Raw genomic sequence first — 16,491 nt, forward strand, 5'->3', positions numbered from 1 at the left:
TTAGCTAATAGATTTACATATTGTGTCTTCCCTGTAAAACATTTAAAAAATCAGAAATGATGGCTGGATTCACAAGATGTGTATCTTTCATTTGGTGTCTTGGACTTGTGATTTCATGAACATTTTATTATATGATATCCCTGTGGCTTTAGGCTAGGCTATGCTAGTCAGCTTTTTTGATGGGGGGGATCCCGGATCCGGGTTTGGGAGGTGTTAGAGGTTAAAATCAGTGCACACGCAAGCACTCGCTCGCATTCTGTCTCTCACCATCTATTCCATTTTAGAATAAGGCTGTAACGTAACAAAATGTGGAAAATGTCAAGGAGTCTGAATACTTTCCAAAGACACTGTATGTATTGGATAACGGCATTTGGGCATTTTTAGACTTGGGCTCGTTAAATGTCTTTAATGTGTGGCTCATAAAAGGTATTTAATATATGTCTCATCAGGCTCAGGTAGCATCAGGTTTGAATTTTCATGCTGATCAAAGCTCCAATCAAATCCAGACATGCTTTATAATGCTTTCGAATGACACTTCCGGTTCTGGCAGGAAATACCGGGTTTTGTAAGCATTTGTAAAATACCAGAGGGAAAAAATTCAGCCCTATTCTGTAATAAAACATGACACAAACTATATCATGACTGATATGTTTAGTCCCTAGAGAAGTGAACTGTCTAATCTGGGTGCTTGCCAAAAACCCGCTTACTGGAACTCCAAAGGCGATAGCGCTATCCAAAGATGCAAAGACTCGGCTCACTGCACTAGTAATATAGGATGGACAATTCAAAAGATGTTGACAATCATAGAATTTCACTTTGGGCCAATTTTACGTGTCACGCTCTCTCAAGGTCATTGGAAAAGATGGAGGAAAGAGATTTCGCTAACAAAGGAAACCACTACGGAACAAAGTTTGAGATTGTCAAATGTACAATATTCAGGGGGGAGACATTCTTCCCATAATTGAATGTTTTCTGTGTCCTGCTTTCCTTAGCAATGACAATACAACTACAACAAGATTACTTTTGGACAGATAATAAGCATCTACACTGAGTATACAAAACATTAGGAACACCTTCCTAATATTGAGTTGTCAGGGCGTGGACTCTACAAGGTGTTGAACGCGTTCCATAGAGATGCTGGCCCATGTTGACTCCAATGCTTCCCACAGTTGTGTCAAGTTGGTTGGATATCCTTCTGGTGGTGGACCATTCTTGATACACACGGGAGACTGTTGAGCGTGAAAAACCCAGCAGCGCTGCATTTCTTGACACAAACCGGTGCGCCTGGTACCTACTACCATTCCCCATTCAAAGGAACTTAAATATTTTGTCTTGCCCATTCACCCTCTGAATGGCACACATGCACAGTCCATGTCTCAAATGTCTCAAGATTTAAAAATCCTTCTTTAGCCTGTCTCCTCCCCTTCATCTACACTGATTAAAGTGGATTTAACAAGTGATATCAATAAGGGATCATAGCTTTCACCTGGTCAGTTTGTCATGGAAAAAGCAGGTGTTCCTAATATTTTATATTCTGATTCCATTGTCTTTGTAACCCTAGTAAACTCCATGGCTTGGTTTGACATTTTAATTTACGGTACAACTATGTTGAGTACATTCCAACCCATATGTTTTAAAACAAGCTTCTTGTGAATAAGGTTACTGCATCAATTCAAAAGGATTTCTACAAACTACAATCATAAAATGTCTATTCAATTAACCTAACCTAAAAATAACCCCTTAATAACCCCATAATCTCCACCGACCTTTCACATTTATATGGCACACATCTGTGTGAGAGTGTGCATATTTTGTTGTGTCTGCTCACTCTCTGCTGAGTGGGTCCGGGTTCTTTTATTCCTGCAGAAGACTCTGTGGCAGTGAGAATCATTATCACCTCATCACACAGGCTGTCATGGAACAGACCCATCTCCTTGTTTATTCCTGTTACTGGTGTTCATAGACTCCACATATCCCCAGGACACCATGTTACACCTTGTTTATCACAAAACCTCCAGTAGCCACCAGGCCCACAAGTAAGAACAGCCATTACTGATGCTGTTAGAAGGTACTTTTTAACTCTGCATTTTTGGGAATGGGCTCGAAAGTAAGCACTTCAATGTAAAGTCTACTATACCGGTTGTATTCGGCGCATGTGACCATTCAAATTTGATTTGAAGCCAATAATGCTGTCGACAGTCAAATGTGATAGATAGAGAACTAAAAGATGTTAGGAATAGGTAAATACATCATTTTTGTGAAAAATACCTCTGAAACATGGATTGAGAGAGTGCGTCACAGAACTCATGCTCAAAACTATGTACGCCCAAATTCCATCTCCATCCCTGTCCCCAGATGCCAGGTCTTCAACACCATGTGGCATCAATCAGATAGTCCTGAGATGTGAGAGGTACATGGGGACTGTGAGGTTTCCTATTGAGCTGGTCTCCTAGTGTCTGAGAATCTGAACACTAATTATCCCGGCCAAAGAGAGAGGTAGGAATGTCACCTGTAGAAACACTTGGGGCCTTAACAGATAATTGCATACTCCTATCACACCAAGGTCGGAACCATGGAAATGGTCTTATTAGCGAGATAAGGACAAAAGCGGGCAACAAGTGAATGCATTGGCAAGGGTTGGGCCATAGTTGTGACATGGCATTATGGGAGATGACACTTATCGGCAGATTACATAAACCACTCTCGTTCACGCTAAAATGGAATCCAGCTCCTTAAATTAAAAGAACCCATTTCACCGATCATACAGACCTGGGTAATGAAATAGCAGATGAGAGGTCTCAAATGTAATTTTCCATGTGGAGTCCTTTTGTGCTGTTATCTCAGAGGGTGCAATAATGATCCTGTGAATGGCTTTTGCGCACCCCATAATGACCCATAGTAGTTAAGCCTGCACTGTGGAGAACTATAATTACCATGTGATTACAAAACTCAATGTTCGCTGTGAGTTTTAAAGGCGTACCATGGGCTTCGGCTAATTATTTCAGTAATGTTGAATGTATGCCAAAGCCCTCATGTTTGGAACAAAAAGTATCCAATTATGCATATTGCCATGATGGGACATTACTGAGATTCCATTTACAGTTTGCTTCATCAAAACATGTTCATTATAACTGGAATGGCATGTATCAAGAATGACGAGCAGAAACCCTTTCTGTACGGTATGGACCTTGAGTTATAAAGTTATAGAACATTCATGAAATGATGCAATTCAAACATTCAGAAAGCTTTTCATTTCTTAGATGAACACACCTAGCAACATTGAAATGTGACGTTTCTTCTGTTAGACATCTATTCTTTCTGAAACAGGCTTATTAAAAGCTTTACCCCATCTATGACTATGGACGCAAGTTTTGACTGACCGAACCCAGTGCACCAGTATTGCAAAAATGTCCAATTGGCACAATTTTTGTTCTGCTGTAGCCTCTTTAAGGAGGGGAAAATGACAAGGTGTGCAGGGGAACACAAGAATGTCTAGCCGTACACAGGGACAAACCGATTGATCTACGTAGTATTGGATTTTTCTCCAGGTTTCATGAATAAATCTGCTGGGTATGGAGTGCTGATAAACGAATGAACAAGGTTTTCAATACCAATCTCCCAATGCAGGGAGCAAAAGGTTCAGTAGAGTAGCTCGCTAATACTCCCTCTGTTATTGGCAATGGCCAAGCGTTTATTTCATGCCTCTTTAAACCAGCAGGCTTGGGTGCAGTGAATCTGTCTGATAATATCCCACTCAAATGTGAGGCCTAGAGCCCGCCGCCCAGCGCCCGACCAACGGGCCGCCCGCTCGGGGATCAATCTCTACTCGGTAGAGAATGGGATTGATTTACAGGCACTGTCAAAGAAGCTCTCCCAGTCCCCACCTGCCTCACAACATATCAGAATCAAGTAGCACCTTCTAGACCTGGGCATCACATCAGATACAGTGGGAGTACAGGGGACCAATTTCCATCAGTCTTTTACTGTAGATGTCTATTCAGAAAATTAGCAAATGATCTGCTAAAAAATGTGCCCATGATAAATTCTTCACGTCAGAAATTATGAACTACAAATTCATGACATAAAAATGCCATCCGACCGCAACAATGTTGGAAATCAATGCATTCGACACAATAAACATCTGTTTGTCAAAAATATGCAGGGCATTCCAACGTCTGCACATGGTCGCGTCACACTAGTGAGGAGAGAAGGGGGAGCGCATAAAGCGCAGGAAATTAAAGCTGTAAATAAACGTCCGGCAGATAAAGGATCCCCTGACAGTTATGAGAGCAGAGCAGTCTGGAGGCTTCAGGCTGGGCGCGGGCTCAGTCAGGACACTGTGGATAAGCATGAAAAAACTAATCAGTGATGAGCATGAAGACCACCATCTGCATCCTTGCTCCTCCACACCACACTCACCATCACAGATCCCTCCATCTCAGGAAGGATGTCTGTTTGGGCCTCCATCTGCCATAAACCAGCCCCTACTACCAAGGTGCTACCGGTAGAAAGATCAAATAGAATTTTCTAGAAACTATTTTGTTTGCTGTTCTTTGTGTGGCGGATGCTGTCCAGTTTATTGGTACTTAAAGGAAAGCTTGGCCAGATGAGACACATCATCCCCATGAAGCTCCAAGGTAATTTGATGGAGAAAATTCCTTGTTGACCCGGCTTGGTTAAGTACATATTGAGTCACTGTACGAAACAAATAGCATATAAATCTGCCAGTGCCAGTGTCAAACAAAAGCTCAAACCTCACTCAAGGTTTTCTCAAACTCTGATTTACTCAACTGAATTTTTCACCAACTTCAGCCAGCACAAAGCTTTAATTCATTTCATGAGCTTTTTCAATTAAGCTTGCAGTATACACAAACAAAACACCATTGAACAGTTATTGAAAGAAACTGAGTTTTACATTGACAATGATAATTTCCCTATTTGAAGCCCAAAATGTAAAGAGGTGAACTCTATTGAAATGCTTACCTTGTAATATAATTTATTTGTCAGGGCAAAACGATACCAAAACACACAACTTTGTCAGAACATTTTGAGACAACATTTTTAATAAATGCAAGGAATGTCTCAACATGCTGTAGTCCATAGCCACATCCAGCATCAACGCAAAAATGGACCATAGCCATATGAACTGTATGGTCCTCAGACGGAGCAATTAAACTGTTTATGAGGTGTAATCATATTAGGCCAATGTATCCCAGCTTTCCAAGCCAAACATGCTTACAGTAGTATTTACATACACAGATCTAAGCCGTAAAGAAACCTACGAATGCTGTGCTTCGGGGTAGAGTTCAAACTCATTCACTGGGCACAGAGTGCATACTAATGTTGGGAGCTCACCCAAAGTCTATCTGTGCCTCGGCTGAATCCAGGGCAGCTTCAGGGCAGAGCGAGCCTGCCTGATCTCTGTCGGCCATGATAACAATACAGCAGCCATTAATGAAAGGCCTTGTAGGGATTTATTACAAGAGAGGACTGGGGAATACGGTGCCAGAGAGCCTGGACAGCCCACATTTGAATACAGACCACAAATTATAAACAGTTTCAGTAAATGAAGTGACTGAGGGCCTTTGTTCTACGGGCGTACATCTTCCTATTGCTAGTGGGCACTAAACCACTAGCATAGCCTGCACTGGGAAAGGAAGTTATTGAAGCCTGGATTTCCTGCTTTCAGCTGTGGCCAACAACTTGAAGGTTTATAGTGGTTTCAGGAACTGACTCATCTAATGATTCATGGATTAGATATTTCTTCTCATGTGTGTCTGGTCATGTGGTAGCTCGTTTAAATGACTTTTTCCCATCCAAAAAAGAAGAGTTAGGAGAGTGTGAAAGTAGGGAAGGTACTTATAACAATTTCCCAATAACTTCCAAATCATTACAGTTTAATAAGACGTGATGAAGACGACTTCCCTGAGAAACTGACTGAGGCTGACATATGGTATGACTTATGAGGCTATAATTGTAAAGTGCTGAAACAGTGGTTTCTTTACTGTATGACTTCTAAAGATGAGGAAAGCTCTTACATTTTATTTTTCTCTTTCCTTCTCATTTCCCCCAGATTTCCTGCAACAGTATGGCAGTATAATGCTCTACAACTTAGCTTTTTAAGGTTTCTTTTACTCTTTGACTTATCTAGAGAGAAAGTGCTTTGGACCTTTTGAAAATTAACATATGATGAGGTAAAGGTCAATATACCAAAAGACAAAGCGGGACAAACAAATTAATACAAAAGCTGTTTGCCATAATTATACATATGTAGAAAAAGTGAATTACACTTGCAAAGGCAGTTGACAAGGCCAAAGTGCACTCGAGCTGGCAGTCATTTTATGACTGCAGTCCTGAAGCAGATTTACTTAGATGACGTCAGTGGCTTTGAGCCAGCTTTTCCTTTTTGGTGGCACTCAACATCAGCCTCTCTGAGGCCTTACTGAAACTGTTGAGCAGCAGACCATACTGCAAAATTCTCTTTCTAGAACAGAGTTTACCTCAGGGTACAGAGTGACTGGAACCCAGCAGTACGGTAGTGTGTTTTAGCGAAGCATGCTATCCGATCACAGACACAATGATGTGACGATGAGTCCCTCCCCTGCTAAATGTCTGCATGTAATTACACAATTAACGACCCTGTGTCCAGATTAAATTACAGATCACATCTCTTTTACTCGCCCTACTCCTCTTGTTTTGTGTAGCTATAACAAAAGCAGCATCCTTTCATTTCATCAATTCTTCCCTTGATTAGATAAAGGAATGCTTTGTGCCATTCTGATTCCCATAAGGCATTTCTCAGACTGTTATCATACAGGAAATAGAAAATATTTGTTGGGTATGCGTAATTGTGCTTTTGATCAGTTTAGGCCTTTATTCCTAACAGCTGTTTCCATTTCTTAAAGAATGCAACAAATGTAAGAGGATTGAAAAAATAATAGATTTTCTGAAGAAAATAAATGTCTTCCATGCCAACCTATACTACTAAATAAATACATAAAATGACGTTGTGAAGGAAAACTTGATATGTAGCACCAGCCCAAGTACAATCCCCCTGCACAAAAACAACACACTCAAAGATCCAACGGTTTCCATGGCATTCTTTTCTCCTATGATAACTCTTAATTAGTTTTGACCGCAGATGGATTTTAATAGGAAATGATGACTTAGTAGTATATTAAAACGACAGGACGTGCCTGTTTGCTTTGGGCTGTAATCCCACTACAGTTTACATGTTCACAATGACCCATGACCACAGAGGGAAAAACCAGCTTGCTGATTGTAAATGATGTGGTAATGCCCATGTGTGGTTCATTCATACCTACTGATGCCTTGTCTAGGGGAACTTGTTTAGAAAACTATGAATGTATTTGTTCGCTTCGTAAACCTTGAAGTGCAATTCAAGGCCAGGAATTTCAAGGTAAGAAGAAATCACGTATGTGCACAAATACACATACACACACACACATGAGCTCACCTGCAATAACTCACACACACACTGTCCTACAACAGATGGTGACTCAAATATGAAGCATATTAAATTCTATTGATAAGGTAAGGGAACAGATAGCTTATCGGAAGCATACAAGAGCCATATGGTGTCATAGTCAGTACAGCCTGTTTTTGACATAACAATGGCCTGGCCAGGACGTAGAACCACAAGTTGACTAATGGTCGTTGGCATGAAATCTCAGAGCAGTACAAGCTAGAGCAAATGTTGATATTTGCATTTTTTCATACAGGTGCAGAAAATGACCCAAGCAGATGTCAATGAGAACGGGCTTGTTTGCGCTCAGCAGCTCAACAGCCTCGCACACACTCAGTCTTGACAACAGGAAAGACAATGGGTCTCTCTCTGCTCCCAGAAGTAATCCAATCCACTCAATGCCTCAGCAATGCACATATTCTCTCCACATTTCACAAGTGAAAGACTATATTCTTATTTTCCCAGCCCTGAGACTTCCACATTCCTAGCCAAAACAGTACAGCGGTGGGATCTATAAAAAGGCATGTGTATTCAGAGAGGTGGTCTGCGTACAACTACTGAATGTTGAGGTTCAAAAACTCACATTTCTGAGCATGTTTTAAAGCTAGAATCCTTAGTTGCTACATCCATTTTTTAAATTATAAATTAATGATATACCGTGCATTTGGATAGTATTCAGACCCCTTGACTTTTTACACATCTTGTTATATTACAGCCTTATTCTAAAATTGATTAAATTGTTTTTTCCCCCTCATCAATCTACACACAATATCCCATAATGACAAAGCAAAAACAGGTTTTTATAATTTTTTGCTAATTTATTCAAACCAAAAAACTGAAATATCAAATTTACATAAGTATTCAGACCATTTACTCAGTACTTGCTGAAGCACCTTTGGCAGCGATTACAGCTTTGAGTCTTCTTGGGTATGACACTACAAGCTTGGCACACCTGTATTAGGGGAGTTTCTCCCATTCCTCTCTGCAGATCCTCTCAAGCTCTGTCAGGTTGGATGGGGAGCATTGCTGCACAGCTACTTTCAGGTCTCTCCAGAGGTGTTCGATCAGGTTCATGTCCAAGCTCTGTCTGGGCCACTAAAGGACATTCAAAGACCTGTCCCGAAGCCACTCCTGCGTTGTCTTGGCTGTGTGCTTAGGCTTGTTGTCCTGTTGGAAGGTGAACCTTCGATCCAGTCTGAGGTCCTGAGCACTCTGGAGCAGGTTTTCATCAAGGTTCGCTCTGTACTTTGCACCGTTCATCTTTACCTCGACCCTGACTAGTCTCCCAGTTCCTTCTGCAGACAAACATCCCCACAGCATGATGCTGCCACCACCATGCTTCACAGTAGAGATGGTACCAGGTTTCCTCCAGATGTGATGCTTGGCATTCAGGCCAAAGAGTTCAATTTTGGTTTCATTAGACCAGAGAATCTTGTTTCTCATGCTCTGAGAGTCTTTAGGTGTCTTTTGGCAAACTCCAAACGGGCTGTCATGTGCTTTTTACTGAGGAGTGGCTTCCGCCTAGTCACTCTACCATAAAGGCCTGATTGTTGGAGTGCTGCAGAGATGGTGGTAAGGTTTTGGGGCGGCAGGTAGCCTAGTGGTTAGAGCAGTGGGCCAGTAACCGAAAGGTTGCTGGATCGAATCCCCGAGCTTACAAGGTAAAAATCTGTCGTTCTGCCCCTGAACAAGGGGTAGGCTGTTCCCCGGTAGGCCGTCATTGTAAATTAGAATTTGTTCTTAACTGACTTGCCTAGTTAAATAAAGAGCCCTTCTCCCCCGATTGCTCAGTTCGGCCAGCTCTAAGAAGAGTTTTGGTTGTTCCAAACATCTTCCATTTAAGAATACTGCAGAAATGTTTTGGTACCCTTGGTTTTTGCTCTGACACGCACTGTCAACTGTGGGACCTTATATACACAGGTGTGTGCCTTTCCAAATCATGTCCAATCAATTGAATTTACCACAGGTGGACTCCAATCAAGTTGTAGAAACATCTCAAGGATGATCAATGGAAACAGGATGCACCTGAGCTCAGTTTCGAGTCTCATAGCAAAGGGTCTGAATACTTATGTAAATAATGTATTTTTGTTTTGTATTTTTAATACATGTGCAAAAAATTCTAAAACATGTTTGCACTTTGTCATTATGGGGCATTGTGTGTAGATTGCTGAGAAAATAAGTATATTTAACCAATTTTAGAATAAGGCTGTATCCTAACAAAATGTGGAAAAAGTGAAGGGGTCTGAATACTTCCCGAAGTCGCTGTATGCCCATTGATTCTTGAAGAATATAACTTATAAATGTGTCATGAGATTAGGTCAAGTGTCGTACCCCACCAGAACCCAAAATATAAGCTTGTTTTACTCCAATGTTTGTAAACAATGCAAATGTAAACAAACACTGTATAGCATCAAAACATGGTTAAACTACATAATTCATATCATGGGTGGTCAGTCCTTGCATCCATAGCTCTGTCTATGAATTTGAGAGTGGTTACATTTCTCCAGCCCCATCCCTTAGATTTTTAGCGAAACAGGGACGGGGAAAACGCTGTATTATTGTTTAAATAACAGCATTGAGCTTATATGTGTTTTTGTACGATGTAATGCATTTGTGAAGCTCACTTCCACCACATAGAAACTGCACATGTAAAATTGAGTGCTAACAAATACCTGTCCGATGAGTCATTGGGGCTAAATGAATGTTATAACAAAAAACTATGCAAAGCTTATGTTTAGAAAAGGGGGAGGAAGGGCTTAGTAGGCTACAGTCTATCTATGTTAAATGCCAAGTTCAAAATACCTTCAATACATATTGCCATAATATACATTGACTTGTTATTTTTTATAAATCTTATATGTTTATGTGATTGGGTTTTAACATAAGTTTAGATGGTATTACTTTGGAATAAGAGAAATTCTAGATAATTATTATAATTCTTAAATTTCACAAATTTGGGGTTCAACTGATATCATCTGGTAAAATTGGAATTCATAAGCCCACTTTCAAAAGTAAAAACTGATGGAGTCAAGCAAAGACAATGTACTATTCTTGCACTTGAAAATGCCATGCAGGCTAGTGTCCAACAGGTCCACTTGTTGCATAAGCAGAAAACAAAGCATCTATTGCTGGTCCTGATTTCCCCCTACAGCAAGCAGCTTTACTTCTCAACATCATGACATGTCAGGCATTAAGTCTGATAGAAGTCAACCTAATTAATGTAGTAAATTCTAATAGCCTAGTAAGAGGAATCAACAAATAACACATTGTATCTTGCTGGCCCCTATTTTCAAGAGAGACCAACTGAAATATAAGACTATAATTAACTGCAAGAAAGGAGGTCTTTCCCCAATCCCACAATAGGGGAATTTAAGAGTATTAAAAGGTGAATTCCACTCTATATCAGAGAACTTGCACAGCCAAAGAATACCCTCATGCAGTTTGGTTTGTTTAGTTACTAATGAAGTGGATATAACCACGCATCAAAATAACCAAGACATTTCACCTTCTATATTCACCAACAAGCATATAGTTATATTTGAATATTTACATTCTTTGAGATCATTTAAAAAACACTATAAGTTAATTACACAATAATTGCATAGCCTACTCTATAAAATATATTTGCTTAACTATTAGACAACCTATATTGGAATTGTATCTGATGTTGTGACCTTGATGGCGTTTAGCATTTGGTTCAAGTGAGGGCAGTCAGGCTACATAACCTATTCATATTCATATGTTTAAAGCTCTGTAATAGCATCAGCGCAAACCACTACATCCACACAGCCTACAATAAAAGGCAGTGCAAAGTTTCCCGCAAAGTTTCCCCCAACAAATTCATCCTTAAAATAGCAACAGTTGAGCATCTGTGTAATCTATAGGTAATTCATGTATATTACGAAATTCTAAAGCAATAGAAAGCTACATAATCTTCCTTAACCTTCCTTAATCTTGATCAAGACTTTCCTGAGATTAACGTTATAGGCCTACATGTAATAGGCATCGGATCACACGGTTTCTTCGGATGCGATGAAACTTTATAACACATAGAAGTGGCCTTGGCTACATAATACGACCCCCTTCCCTGTGATTTATTCAGATTTTAGCTGAGCAGGCAACAATGTATCCCGAAAAAAGGCGGATATGGAAAACAAGGATCGAACAGAGCAATGAAGCAGACATAAACATAGCTCAGAGCCCACAATAACCTACTTGTAAGAATTTATTTTTGAAATAGTTCAAATCAATATTGAATTACCAATTGTTTAAAAACTAAACTGACAAAGAGAGTTGCAAATAAGAACTGGGTATCAATGGCCGTTTTTTTGTTGTTTTTTTGCAACGTTTCAATAGTGTCCGAAAGCAAGAAAAACCTAGCATTGAATCCAAACAGATATCAAATGTTTTCATTCACTATCACACCAAAATTATGTAATAACATTTTCTGATTATTTTGGAAACGCAAAAGATGTGTTTTATAGATTATATTCTCTAAAAGTTTGTTGCCCGGCCTACTATCCTACACTGTGAGAGCACATGGGCAATATGTGTTTAAATGTAGTCGATAATCTTCTACTGTCAAAGATGATCAAAAATTATTATCTTAAAAAGACACATCTAATCAATTCGGCAACATTGATGGATCTTGCCTATGATCGGTTGAATCAATTCCGCATGTGGAAAATGGAATGCAAAGAATTTGATGGAATTTTTGTAGCCTAAACCTGATAAAAGAACAAAAAATATACTTACAGTGACTTCAAGGTGCGATGGATAAAATACACGATCAAAGGTGTTGGAGCAACAAGTCTTTCAGCAGAATGTTTTTGCACTGCTCCGAAAATGTTCCACTGAAATCTCCAACTCCCGGCTGAGCCAACTAAGGAGAAGAAAACAGCAACATTTTGATCCGTCATCTTGTCCAAAATTGTCATTCATAAAATAATGTACGTCCAATCGTATCCGGAATCTTGTTAGGAGTTTGAGGTTCATGCACTGGACTTACTGCGATATAATAGGGCGTATGGTCGGGCTTCTTTACAAAAATGTGAAAAATGTCAAAGATTTTCGTGTCAGTCGAATACAACACTGAGTGGACAAAGTGAAAGCACCCTGTTGCAACAGCGACAAGAAACGGCAACCTAAAATTCCACCGACACACACTTTTATTGTAATATAAAAATATGCCCACTCATTCTAATACCATACATTACTTCTTATTTCTAATGAAAAGCGCAACTTCATCATAACAGTGTTAGTCTGCAACCATTTTGCATATTATTAACTACATTGAAACTTACCTCAAACACCTCCGTTATTGTTATTTGTAATAAAATTCGTCCCCCTTTGTTTGTCTAATGTGGGATATTATAGTTTTTGTAAACTGTGTAAAGTTATTGTTGTGTTTCTGGGTCAGCCAGATATGTGTACGTGAATCGACAACGCACGGACAGAGATGCGAAGAATGCTCGGAATGAGAACAGGAATGAAATGAACGCGAAGAGCGAGTTTGCATTGGGGGCGGAGCAAAGGTGGCGTCATCCCGAACCGAACAGCCCTAGATTATGGTAGATAGGAGGGACAAGCGGGGGGAAAATAAGAAGAATGACCTCACAGGACACGTCGAATTCAAATTGGTGGGAGAAAGAAGATGGGATTTCTTTGTGGAGTTAGTTCATTCTATTTTAATCATCTACCCCAACAAAGCTGAATAAAAGTAGTACAAGTATGATACCTTTATCACAACCATGTCAGTCATTTGAAATGTTGTTGCTTGATAAATATATGACGTGAATACAACACTGCCATTTTTTATTTGACACTTCCACAGCTGGGACATGAAATGGAGCACATTTAGAAACATTTATCAGGTTGAACATCTGTCACCTGCCTCTCATACTTCGGTAGCTGCATGTGTGGTAAATGTAACATCAGTAGGCCTTATATATTCAGAACTATATCTTCAATACAGTATCATCTGAGACACAAACAGGATAGAACTGTTGGCTAGACCTTGTGAGCCCGTGGAGAGAACCATGCCAGTGCCACCACACAACCACACGGGGGGGAATTATGAAGTACAAACTGGTAATATGGGAGAGCAGACAATCATAAGACATGTCAAAGACCATAAAGCAAGTTTGCTTACAGCACACCTAGTTTGGGCTACATGTCTGATCGTGTCCGTGCAAGCCATCCATTAGGAGGCAATGTTTTGACACCAATTCTTATAAAGAGGGATCTATGAAGATGAACGGCTGGCCTTTTGAAGACATCCATCAACACTTGTAACACCTGTCTGTGCATGTTTAGACAAGAGAGACAGAGGAAGAGAGCGGGCAAGAGAGAGAGGTGGGTGAAGAGGGAGAGAGGTGGGGTTTTGCTCTTGAACTATAGATAGTATCACACACACATGGATTGCTAGTCAACAACATCCTCATTTGCAATTTCATTTAAATTGTGGTTCACTTCCATATTCCTTATATCAGGCAGTCTCAATTGCATCATCTTAGCGGAGCTCTACTTTAAGCTGTGATTCTTAACCACCGGCTGCATGTCTGCTTTCCAAGGGCCCCTTATCTTATCAGCTTCTCTCTTCTCCAGGGTCTGTTCCCCCAATACCAACCTATTAACCATCAAAAGGGAGTCTTATCTATGCAAATGCAGCAAGCCCTGGAGGAACAAGCTCTGCTAGCACAGCACATGTGACACCACCCCAACACCTGAGTACAGTCACAGCGGTGATTCATTCACAGCCATGGGGTCATCTGTCGACAGTGTTTCACAAGCTCCTTGTTAAATATTAGCCCTGCATATCCAGGAAGCCCACCGACGGATCCCAGCATAATGGCAAACTGTAAAATGGTTCATAGCCTTACATCAGAGCCCGTTCTCATTGCCTTATCGGGCACATGAGTCGCCTGGCAGATTGCATCCAGGAAATGTGGCCATATGAAAATGTGTGTGTGTGTGTGTATGTCTGTGTGCATGTTTGTACCCAGTTGGGACTGCATTTGACAAGGTACAATATTGAACCAACACTCATTTCAGTGTAGAATGTGTTGTTATTCCTTATTCCTTCCTATGTGTAGGTGAACAAGTTAAACTGAGTTAATAGTACACATTTCAATAGATATTACATGTCATAATGAAGCCATAAAAGTGTTATCTGACAGCATGGAAATCCATTTCTGTATGACCTGAATTATTTATCAGTGCGCGTGAAAACGTAACATCTGAAATTCTCGTGCGTCTCCGCTGGCAAATTATACCTAGACTAATCATTGAATCTGTGTGCATCTTAACAAAGGATCACTGTATGTGGTGAGGGGAGAAGACAGTGCTCAACACGGCTGAACTGTTTACCCCAAAACAGACATTGCAGGTTTCTGTCCGCACCCCCTTATTCACACACAGCCTTCAAACTCTTTTATGACTGGGTGTGGCCACAGAGCAATAGGAGTGGGGATGGAATAAGGGAGGACAGAAACCTCACAGACAGCAAGGATTTTAGTGGGGGGGGGGGGGGGGGGGGGCATTCCCATATTTCAGGGACAATTGATGGAACCAAACAGATACGCCTAATATAATTGTAATTGTATCAAAAAAATCTATTGGTATTTGAGCAGTGGACATCAATATCCTGTTAGATTCTATTTAGCCCTAATTTGTAATAAATATGTATTTGTTCATGGATCATTGTTTTTAACATTGACATCTTAAAAAAGTTTAGAATATCAATTCAAACAGAACTCTTTTTTATATGACACATTTCTCATTCAGTGTTAATTACATAGGTCTTACCCCAGATAAGGATTTGCGCTCTACAGTACCATTTGTCACTACAGAAGCATCCAGGGATAGCTGCCTGACACCTGGGCAGATTAGGCCCTACAGGTCTAGTGTGGCAGGGCTTTGAACTGGAGCCTTCTGGAGCCTCTGCTCCAGGGGAGGCCTGGGGTGATGCTGGTTGGGGAGGATGGGGAGATGTTGGGGAGAGAGGTGAACCGGGCTGCCCTGCCCTCCGACCTCTCCTAATCAGGCGGCCCTGGGAGGGCAGGTGCAGACCATCACTGGCTCTCTGCTCTGACGGCACACTGATTGGCTTTATTAGAAGATAAGAGAGGGGTTAGCAAGGAGCTGAGGACCACTCTCTCTCTGGTGGAAAAAGCTCACAATTTCAATCAAAATATATAGAGAAATTGGGCTCTGGGTCAATATGTTTACTTACACTTAATTTTAAATAAATTTATCTTACATAAAGTACAATGTTTTTCTGAAAATGAAATACCAGAATGATTCCTCAACACCTGAAGGTTAAATGATTTTAACAAAACAGTATATCATAGAGTGTTGCCATTTTGGTGTTGACATTGGCCAAAATTGGATATGCGTTGGAGTTTGTTTGGGAACTATAGACATTCAAGTGCATCATGCAAACAAACCAACTGTGTTAGCAGACGCCATCTTGTGGTCACTTAGAAACAGTGCTTTGTGAACATACTAAGGAACATTGAGTGAGCTGCATATGCCGACTACTTTTATTTTATTAATTTTCTATTTTACCTTTATTTAACCAGGTAGGCCAGTTGAGAACAAGTTCTCATTTACAACTGCGACCTGGCCAAGATAAAGCAAAGAAAGTGCGACACAAACAACACAGAGTTACACATGGGTTAAACAAACGTACAGTCAATAACACATACTACAGTATGACTTGGCCTTAGTAGAGCCAGAGCTCAGTCAATGACTGACACATAATTGCAAATGTTTTCTCTCTAAGGTCCAACTTCATATGACGTTAAAACTTTCAACACTGTACACAGCCCCCACTTCAAATTAACTTTCCATGACCAATCATTGTGATGTATTGAACAATGATAAATTGAAGACAGTTGAAAACAGTGAAGTATGAGGATGTAATTTTTTCATGGTGAATATTAAGCTGGGATATTATGATGAAAACTCAAAGTTGGAAAATATATTTATCTGTGTATATAAAT

General features: G+C 40.3%; 1 protein-coding gene across 4 annotated transcripts in view; it reads right to left on the reverse strand.

The window, feature by feature from the left end:
- LOC120046749 (transcriptional enhancer factor TEF-1) overlaps positions 1 to 12,954 on the reverse strand; it is a 55,708-nt gene extending 42,754 nt beyond the window's left edge. For all 4 annotated transcript variants that reach the window (XM_038992263.1, XM_038992253.1, XM_038992229.1 and 1 more), the window contains exons 1-2: positions 12,790 to 12,954; positions 12,242 to 12,368 (exon numbers count right to left, since the gene is read on the reverse strand). The gene's annotated coding sequence lies outside the window, so the exon portion shown is untranslated. The remainder of the gene's footprint in view (positions 1 to 12,241; positions 12,369 to 12,789) is intronic.
- Positions 12,955 to 16,491: the final 3,537 nt, after the last annotated feature.

Source organism: Salvelinus namaycush, chromosome 1 (genome assembly GCF_016432855.1).
Source record: "Salvelinus namaycush isolate Seneca chromosome 1, SaNama_1.0, whole genome shotgun sequence".
Taxonomy (NCBI): Eukaryota; Metazoa; Chordata; class Actinopteri; order Salmoniformes; family Salmonidae; genus Salvelinus; species Salvelinus namaycush.